General features: G+C 40.9%; 1 protein-coding gene across 1 annotated transcript in view; it reads left to right on the top strand.

Annotated features, from left to right (window-relative positions):
* The window catches only part of DTL (denticleless E3 ubiquitin protein ligase homolog), a 63,374-nt gene extending 54,692 nt beyond the window's left edge, over positions 1 to 8,682 (top strand). Inside the window, exon 16 of the mRNA XM_059412623.1 lies at positions 7,864 to 8,682. The gene's annotated coding sequence lies outside the window, so the exon portion shown is untranslated. The remainder of the gene's footprint in view (positions 1 to 7,863) is intronic.
* Positions 8,683 to 9,138: the final 456 nt, after the last annotated feature.

The following is a 9,138-nucleotide window of genomic DNA, read 5'->3' on the forward strand; positions in this document are numbered from 1 at the left end:
AAAAGTAGTTTCTATGACTTTGACTTTTTTCCTCTTTTTTTTTTTTATTTTTTAGATTTTTTTTTTTTTTTTTTTTTTTTTTTTTTTTTTTTTTTTTTTTTTTTTTTTTTTTTTTTTAGTTTTTAGATTCTGCAGTTTTTGTCTTTCTACATCTCACTTTTTTCCCTTAGCAAAAGGCCCTCAAGGTCCATCCATGTTGCCAGATTTCCTTTTTCCTATGACAGAGTAGTATTCCATTGTGTGTGTGTGTATCTCACGTCTTTATCCATTCATCTGTTGATGGACACTTTTATCATTTCCATACCTTGAAGATTGTGAATAGTGCTGCAATGAAAATGGGAGTGCAAATAATGCTTCAAGGTCCTGTTTCCACTTCTTTTGAATAAATGTCCAGCAGTGGAATTGCTGAGTCAAATGGGAGTTCTATTTTTTAATTTTTTGAAGCACCTCTATATTTTCTATAGTGGCTACAACACTACCTTCCCATCAACAGTATACAAGGATTCTGTTTTCTCACCAATATGTGTTATCTCTCGTCTTTTTGATGATAGCCATTCTAACAGTAAAGGTGTGAGCTGGTAGCTCATTGTGGTTTTGATTTGCATTTCTCTGATAATTAGTGGCGTTCAGTACTTTTTCATGTACCTATTGGCTATCTGTCTGTCTTCTTTGGGAAAAATGTCTTTTCAGTTCCTCTGACCATTTTTTAATTGAATTGTTTGGGGGGTTTTTTGCTATTGAGTTGTATGATGTATGAGTTGTATGATTGAGTTGTATAATGTATTTGGATATTAACTCCTTATATATGATTTGCAAATATTTTATGTTCAGTAGGTTGCCTTTTCATTTTGTTTATGGTTTCCTTTGCTATACAGAAGCTTTTAGTTTGATGTAGTTCCACTTACCTATTTTTGCTTTTGTTGACTTTGCTTCTAATGTCAAATCCAAAGAAATCATTGCCAAGACTGATATAAAAGAACTTAACCCCTATGTTTTCTTCTAGCACTTCTATGGTTTCAGGTTTTATGTTTAAGTCTCTGTTTGAATTGGTGTTTGTGTATAGTGTAAAATATGAGTCTAGTTTCATTCTTTTGCATGGGGCTGCCTAGTTTTCCTAGCACCATTTATTGAAGAGTCTGCCCTTTCCTCCACCATATATCCTTGGGTCTTTTGTTGAAAAGTGATTAACCATATATGCCTAGGTTTATCTCTGGGCTCTCTATTCTGTTCCCATTGAACTCAGCATCTGTTTTCATACCAATACCATACTGTTTCTGATTACTATAGCTCTGTAATTTTGTTTGAAATCAGGAAGTGTGATGCTTCCAGCTTTATTCTTCTTTTACAACATTTCTTTGACTATTTGGAGTCTTCTGTGGTTCTATACAAATTTTAGGATTGTTTGTTCTATTTTTGTGAAATACTCCATTGGAATTTTGATAGGGATTGCATTGAATCTGTAGCTTGCCTTGGGCAGTATGGACATTTTAATAATATTAATTCTTCGAATCCATGAACATGGAATATCTTTCAATTTATTTATGTCTTTGATTTCTTTCATCAGTGGTTTATAGTTTACAGCGTGCAAATCATTCACCTCCTTGGTTAAATTTATTCCTTGGTATTATATTCTTTCAATGCAACTGTAAATGGGGTTGTTTTCATAATTTCCCTCTGATCGTTGCTAGTGTATAGAAACACAACTGATTTTTGTATATTGATTATGTGTCCTACATCTTTATTGAATTTGTTTATTCTTGGAGTTTTTTTGGTGGAGTCATTGGGGTTTCTATAAATAATATCATGTCATCTGTCAATAGAGACATTTTTACTTCTTTCTTTCTGATTCAGAGGTCTTTTTATTTCTTTTTCTCACTTGATTGCTCTGACTGGGACTTCTTTTTTTTTTTTTTTTAAAGATTTTATTTATTTATTTGACAGATAGAGATCACAAGTAGGCAGGCAGAGAGAGAGGAGGAAGCAGGCTCCCCACTGAGGAGAGCCTGATGCAGGGCTCGATCCCAGGACCCTGGGAACATGACCTGAGCTGAAGGCAGAGACTCTAACCCACTGAGCCACCCAGGTGCCTCTGACTGGGACTTCTAACAGTATGTTAAATTAAAGTAGTAAGAGTGGGCATCCTTGCCCTATTCATCTTAAAGAAAAAGCTTTCGGCTTTTCACTGTTGAGTGTATTAGCTGTGTGCTTATTATATATGGCCTTTATTATGTTGAGGTGCATTTTCTCTATACCCAGTTATTGAGAATTCATATAATCTTTACAACAACATGGCAAGGGAGTCCTTTTATTAACCCCATCCTGAAGACCAGGAAACTGGCTTTACAGCTTACAAAAGTTGAGTAGCTTCCCCAGCGTTTGCAAGGGCAGAGCCAGAACTGAACCCAGCAGTCTGACCCCCACAAATCCCCTTTTGAGAGCTGAAGTAGAAGGAGGCTGTGGGAGAAGCAAGCTGTAATTGTGGCTCCTCCCACCTGTAGCATGAGCGTGCCCAGAGAGAGAGCCAGCCTGCGGTGTCTGTGTTACACATTTAGCCATGAATGATACTGCGTGATATACTATACTTTCTTATGTGTGTGGCTTAGCAGTTTTAAAAACCCATTGTGAGCTCCTTGAGATAGGGATCATGTTCCACTATAGCTCCGCACACATGCCCCACAAATAGTTCAGTAAGGACACTGTCTTTGTCCACTGGGGCTCAAAATTACCTGAAGACGGAGACACGGAACCCAGAAAATCAGAACAGCACTTTATAGGTCTTCTAGGCTCAGAACCTCATTTTACAGTTGAGGAAACTGAGGCCTAAAAAGGGAGAGTCAGAGCCATGGGTTGCAACATGTTCTTCAGGGTGGAGCCCTCCTAAATTATTCTCTCTCCCCTGATCCCTGCCTCTGAGACCATTGCTGGGACTAGAGCTGGGACTCCGTGTATATCATCCAATATATGTTAAGACCTCGGGATCCAGTGCTCATAAAACAATGAAAATTTGATGTCATTCCGGTTCAATCAGATTTATACCCAGAATATATCAGATTTATAGTCAGAAAGAGTCTTGGATCTCATCCCTTTCTGCTCTCACGTTGTGGATGAAGTAACAGGGCCAGAAATGACAAGTGACCTCCCCGTTTGTCAACCGGCCAGTAGCTTATTTAAACGAGGTTCCTCTGCTCGGAGGGAGCAAAGACACATAGGAAACACATGTGGCCTTTTTCTGGTTGGAGCATGTATGTTGGGTGGGGGCGGGAGGGCAGTTTTTCTTCCCAGGCCAGCCTGTTCCCAAAGCCAGTCTTCTTGGGGAACTTCGTCCACTCTTCAGCAGAGCCAACCGCGGTTCACCTTGTGTTCGCCCTCTCCCCTCTGTTCTCTAAGCAGCAGTAGTCACAGCTGAGGCTTGTGCGGGAGCTGGAACCTGATTCCCTCACCCCTTCCATTCCGCCAGCCCTTCCCTTCCCAGTGCCAGCCCTGGCCCGGCAACCAGGTTAGGAATGTGACACATGCACAAATTATAACTTGGCTGCCCTCTTTCTTCTCCTTGGGTAAGAAGCTGAGACCTGAGGAAAGTAAGTGGCTCCATTCTGTTTTGCTCTCCGCAGAAGCAAAGGGCCAGAGGAAAGAGAAGCCCCGTGGCTTCTTATAGGAAGTGTTGGCACCAGAGTATCAAGCGAGTGGAGCATTAAAGAAGGCTATTTTGTCCTCACTAGAGCTTAACGGTGACCTTCCTCAGGGAGTCAAGCCCTGTTCCTCCCATGCACTCACAAGCACAGTACGGATCAAGAAGCAGCACATATAAAAAGACCTCTCTGAAAACCGAAAGGGATTGTTCTTGACAAGCCTGTAGAAACAGCAAAGAGCATATGGGAGGCTGAGCTCTACGTGGGGGAATCTGTCAGGCTAACAAAGGACAGGCTTTCCCAGGGACAGGAAGTTTGGAAGGTGGACTTCGGAGCAACTCATTTAGTGGGGACAGAGGAACTACTCTCTTTCCCCTTCCCTCTGGGGAAGAGCTGGGGCTCATCTCCACCCACCCAGCCCCGCAAGCAGGAGGGAAACATTTTCATGTCCTTTATGGCTAAGCCCCAACCACAGATGAACCATTCTGTCTTCTTCCTTCTTGCCTGCACCCAAGCAACAAAATACTACTGAAGAAAGTCTCACTGTCGGGGAGATGGGTTCCACCCCAATTCAGGATCACCAGTCCCACATGGGACAAAAGGGTGGTTGAAAATTTACTCCTTGTCTCTGGTCAACTCACAATCCTATCAACTCCTATCAATGGCTTCAAACCTTCCCCACTCCCCTGACCCCTCTGATGCCCTCCACACAAGTCGTCATTGAGTCCTTCCTTTGTGTTCCCAAATGTTTAAACCTACCCATGCCTTCACCCTTCTTGCTTCCTGCTGCGGTTGAAGACTCCCTCCTCCCACTAACGAGCCAAGAGCAGTTCTCCCACTTGTAGGTTATAGCCTATCCTCACCCCCCCTTTTGATGAATTTCATCTGTAATTGATCCTGTCTTGCTCTTGTGTATCCAGTCTTTCCCTCCCTACTTGTATCCATCTTGTGGTTATTTTAACAAACTCCTGTCTCTCTGAAGAAAAAAGGATCCCTGAACATACATCCTCTATCTGTGGCCTTCTGCCTTCTTCCCCTACACATCTAATTCCTTAAAATAGTTCTATTCCCTCATCTCCCATGGACTCTTCAGCCCACCCCAGTCTGGCTTTTACTCTCATTATTCTGCTGAAACAGCTTCTGGCCATGGTCATCAGTGGTCATCATGGTCAATACGGTGGTCATCTTTTTGTCATCTTGCCTCTTCAGCATTTAACTCTATTGAATGGTTGAATGACCATTCCTTTTTTCTTTAAAAAAAAAAAAAAAAAATCTTCCCCTGCCTTCTATGACACGATGATTTTCTTATATCCTTGACCCTGATCTTGCTCAGTTTCCTTGGCATCCTTCTCTACGTAGCCATTAGTTGTTAGAGTTCAAGGTAGGGTGTTCTCTTTAAATCTGTTTATTTGAAAGTGCTTTTAAACACCACACTGTACTGCCTTGTTAAAATGTTTAAATCAGGCCATCTGATGACTCAGTCGGTTAAGCATCCGACTTTTGATTTCAGCTCTGGTTGTGATCCCACGGTTGTGGGTTGGAGCCCTGTGTCAGGCTTGAGGCTGGAGCCTGCTTAGGATTCTCTTACTTCCTCTGCCCTTCCTCTCCTCTCCCCCTCTGGGAAAAAAAATAAGTTTAAACCAACAATATATTATAAGCATCTTCCCATATCTGCAAAATTATTTTAATATGTGTTTATTATGGGCGTACCACAACATACTTATTTTGTCTCCTATTATTAGTTATTGTAGGTTATTTCTAATATTTTTATTAATTTTTGTTTATTTGTATAAATAATACTGTGATAAAATTATCTAATCCTTTCACATGTGGCTAGATGAATGATGTTAATATTGATTACTACCATCCAGTCAATAATAATTTGTTATGGGGAAATTAGAGATATTTGAAACATATACACTTAGTGTTTTGAGGCCAATAGCATAGAATACCACTTCCAAATTTGCCCACACAGCAATATTGTGCAGGACAGAATCTTTGGCAGAAGAAACTGGCTTGGTCTAGAATTATCTATCTGCTCTTTCCCTGTTCTTCTGAGCTTTCAATGCAAGGTACTATCAGAGATGATAAGGGGTTATGGCCCAGGAACCGCTCACTCTGGAAGTCCTGAGCCATTCACCTTATTCCTACTCTATACTTTGGCAGGAGTCAGTCCTGATGGAGCCAGGTGGATCTCAAACAATGCCAGAGGATTCTGAGGACATGGATTGGCTAGAGCAGTTTCTGAGGCCCATTGTCAATCCTGGAACTGATCTGTCAGACCTAGACTAGGATGGCCACAGGACAACACAGGTCAACAGAAGTCAGAGCCAGCAAATCAGTAAGACAGAATGGGGCACAGTCATGGGAGTGAGAGAGCATAGGGACAGAGGAGAGGGAAAGTTAGCACAAACAACTCCGGGGATCCTCTCCATCTCCCCAAATATTTACTATTGGAGTGTCCCAGGTCTCAGTCCTTGGACTTCACTTTTCTATCTACACTTTCTTCCTTGGTAATCTCATTCAGATCCATGGCTTCTAATACCATCTATGCAGAGACAATTTCCAATTATGTATTTCTAGCCCAATCTCCAGCCTGAACATCTGACTCTTATATCCAACTGAGAAGTTGAAAGCCCCACTTGGATGTTTCATAGGTATTTAGGTTTAACATTTTTAAAGCTAAATTCCTAACTTACTCCCCCAACCCCAATTCTGATCTAACCTCAGGTTATAGCAATGCCACCCTTCCAGCTTCAGGCCAAAAAACTTAGAGTCATCCTTGATGTATATCCCTCTTTTTCTCACAACCTATGTCCAACTCCTCATCAAATCCCATCGACCTTATCTTCAAAATATATTCAGGCTCTGCTTCCACCCATGAAAAAATGGAAAGTACTCTCTCACCATAGCCAACCAAAAAACTGGATCAAAGGTATGAAACAACTATTTTTAGCCATTGGATGGGAGGCAGAATAGGACTGTGGTCCCTGAGGGAAGGGAAACAGATAACCTTCAATTGTGGAGGAAATTTTCAGATTACTCAGCCTCCTTTATGGAACTGTTGTTTTTTTATAGATTGTTTGGGAAAACCATAACAGAGACCAGTGGTCTTGCTGAACTGAGGAGGCAAATTAGAGTTTGGGGGAAGCCGAGGGAGCTAAAATTTGCTGGGTAAATGCCAAAAAGGAAGGAGATACATGGAGAAGGAGCTCTGGATGAGGAGTTGACTCTTTGGATGAACACCCGCCTGTCTACGCACAGGATAATACTTCACAAGACCAGACAGAGAAAAATCACTAGGGAAAGACTAATTCCTGGGAGCTATAAGCTGAAAAATTCCCAGGACTCATGCAGGGCTGGGAATCATTCAAGTTTTTTCCAGCCAGAATAGAGAGACTTTGTGGCAGATTGTATTTTCCAAAGATGACCCAGGATCTCCCATACCACATGCTCTTCTACAATGTGAGTTGCTACACCCACATCAAGAAGGAGAGTCTGATTTTTTTTTCTTTTCTTTTGTTCTTTAATCTGGGAAGGTTTGCTGTTTCTACTAATTGAACAAGGTGGTGATACTGTATTGACTTTGAGGCTAGATTGGAAAAGCTATGTAGCTTCCAGATAGCACTGTCAACTACCACATTTCCCTCAGCTCCTACTTGGAGACATGAGGTGGGTCTCTTATGATCAGCTGATAGAGGAGGAAGAAGCCAAGGTTGGGTCACAGATGGGTCACACCACAAGTGGACTGTGCTGCATTACAGCCCATCCAGGGGCAGCCCTGAAAAACAGTGGTGAGGGGAAACCATAATGGATAGAGCTTCCATGCACCTGTCATTCTCTTGTAAGAAAAGATAAATAGCCTGTGGTAAAGGGGTGCCTGGGTGGCTCAGTGGGTTAGGCCACTGCCTTCGGCTCAGGTCATGATCTCAGGGTCCTGGGATCGAGTCCTGCATCGGGCTCTCTGCTCAGCAGGGAGCCTGCTTCCCTCTCTTTTTCTCTCTGCCTGCCTCTCTGTCTACTTGTGATCTCTCTCTGTAAAATAAATAAATAAAATCTTAAAAAAAAAAAAAAAAAAGAATATCTAGGTAGTGATGAATAACTTGGCCATATTGGTCTGGGTCCGGGAAGGACAAAGCTTAAAAGATAAGGGACGGGGAAGTCTGAGGGAGAGGCAGGTGGATAGACCTGTGGAAGTAAGAATGAAGTGTGAAGTATTTTGCCACATATTTAGGGCCACCAGAGAACAACTGCCATGAAACCACCCTTCAAGGACAGAAGCCAGCCACTTGGGGCAAGTTGATTACACTGGAATTTACTCACTTTGGAAGAGGAAACACCAGTTTGACCGGCATTAAGATGTATCCTTAACTCAAATTCATATGCATATCCTCATGCATTACCTCAAAATGGATCACGAGCTTACATGTAAAATGTAAAGCTATAAAACTAATAACAATTAAAAAAAAAAAAAAAACAGGAGAAAATCTTTGGGATCTAGAACCAGGCAAAGAGTTTTTTGACTTGAAGCCAAAAGCATGACTCATAAGGAAAAATTGATAAATTTGACCTCATCAAGATGTAAGACTTTTCTTCAGTGAAAGCCCCTACAAAGATGACTTAAAAACAAACAATAATTGGGAGAAAATATTTGCTAAACGTATGTCTGACAGAGAACTGGTATCTGAAAATATACATATATAAAAATCTTAAAACTCTACAGTTAAAAAATCCAGTTATAAAACGGGCAAAAACGGGAATGGACATTACACTGAAAAAGATATACAGACACAAATAAGCACATAGAAAGATGTTCAATATCACTGGCCATCAGAGAAATACAAATTAAAGACACAATGAGATATCACTACATACTTACTAAAATAAAAAATTGTGACATCAAAAGCTGGTGAGGATGTAGAAAAACTGGATCCCTCACACATTGCTGGGGAGACTATAAACTGGTCCAGCTGCACTGGAAAACAGTTTGGTAGTTTTTTTTAATAAAACCGAATATATAATTACCGAATGACCCAGCAATTATACTCTTGGCCATTTATCCCAGAGAAATTAAGACTTATGTTCACACAAACACCCATACACAAATATTCAAAGAAGGTTTATTTATTACAACTTAAAAAAATATGAAAACAGCCCAGATGTCCTCCAGTGAATAAATAGTTAAACAAACTGTGGTATATTCGTACCATGGAATATTCAGCAACAAAAAGAATGAACTATTGATGAATGGGTCTTGGATGAATCTTCAGGGAATTACACTGAGTGATAAAAAAGCCAATTCCTAAAACTTAGATACCGTAAAATATGGTTTATAAAACACTTTTGAAATGGCATAATTTTTAGAAATGGAGAGCAGATTCATGGTTGTCCAGCATTAGGGACGAGGGAAGGAAGCGGGAGGCAGCTATGGTTATAAAAGACCAATACAGGGATCCTTATGGGGATGGACCAGTTCTGTATCTTGACTATGGCAGTAGGTATACAAACC

This window comes from Mustela nigripes, chromosome 10 (genome assembly GCF_022355385.1).
Source record: "Mustela nigripes isolate SB6536 chromosome 10, MUSNIG.SB6536, whole genome shotgun sequence".
Taxonomy (NCBI): Eukaryota; Metazoa; Chordata; class Mammalia; order Carnivora; family Mustelidae; genus Mustela; species Mustela nigripes.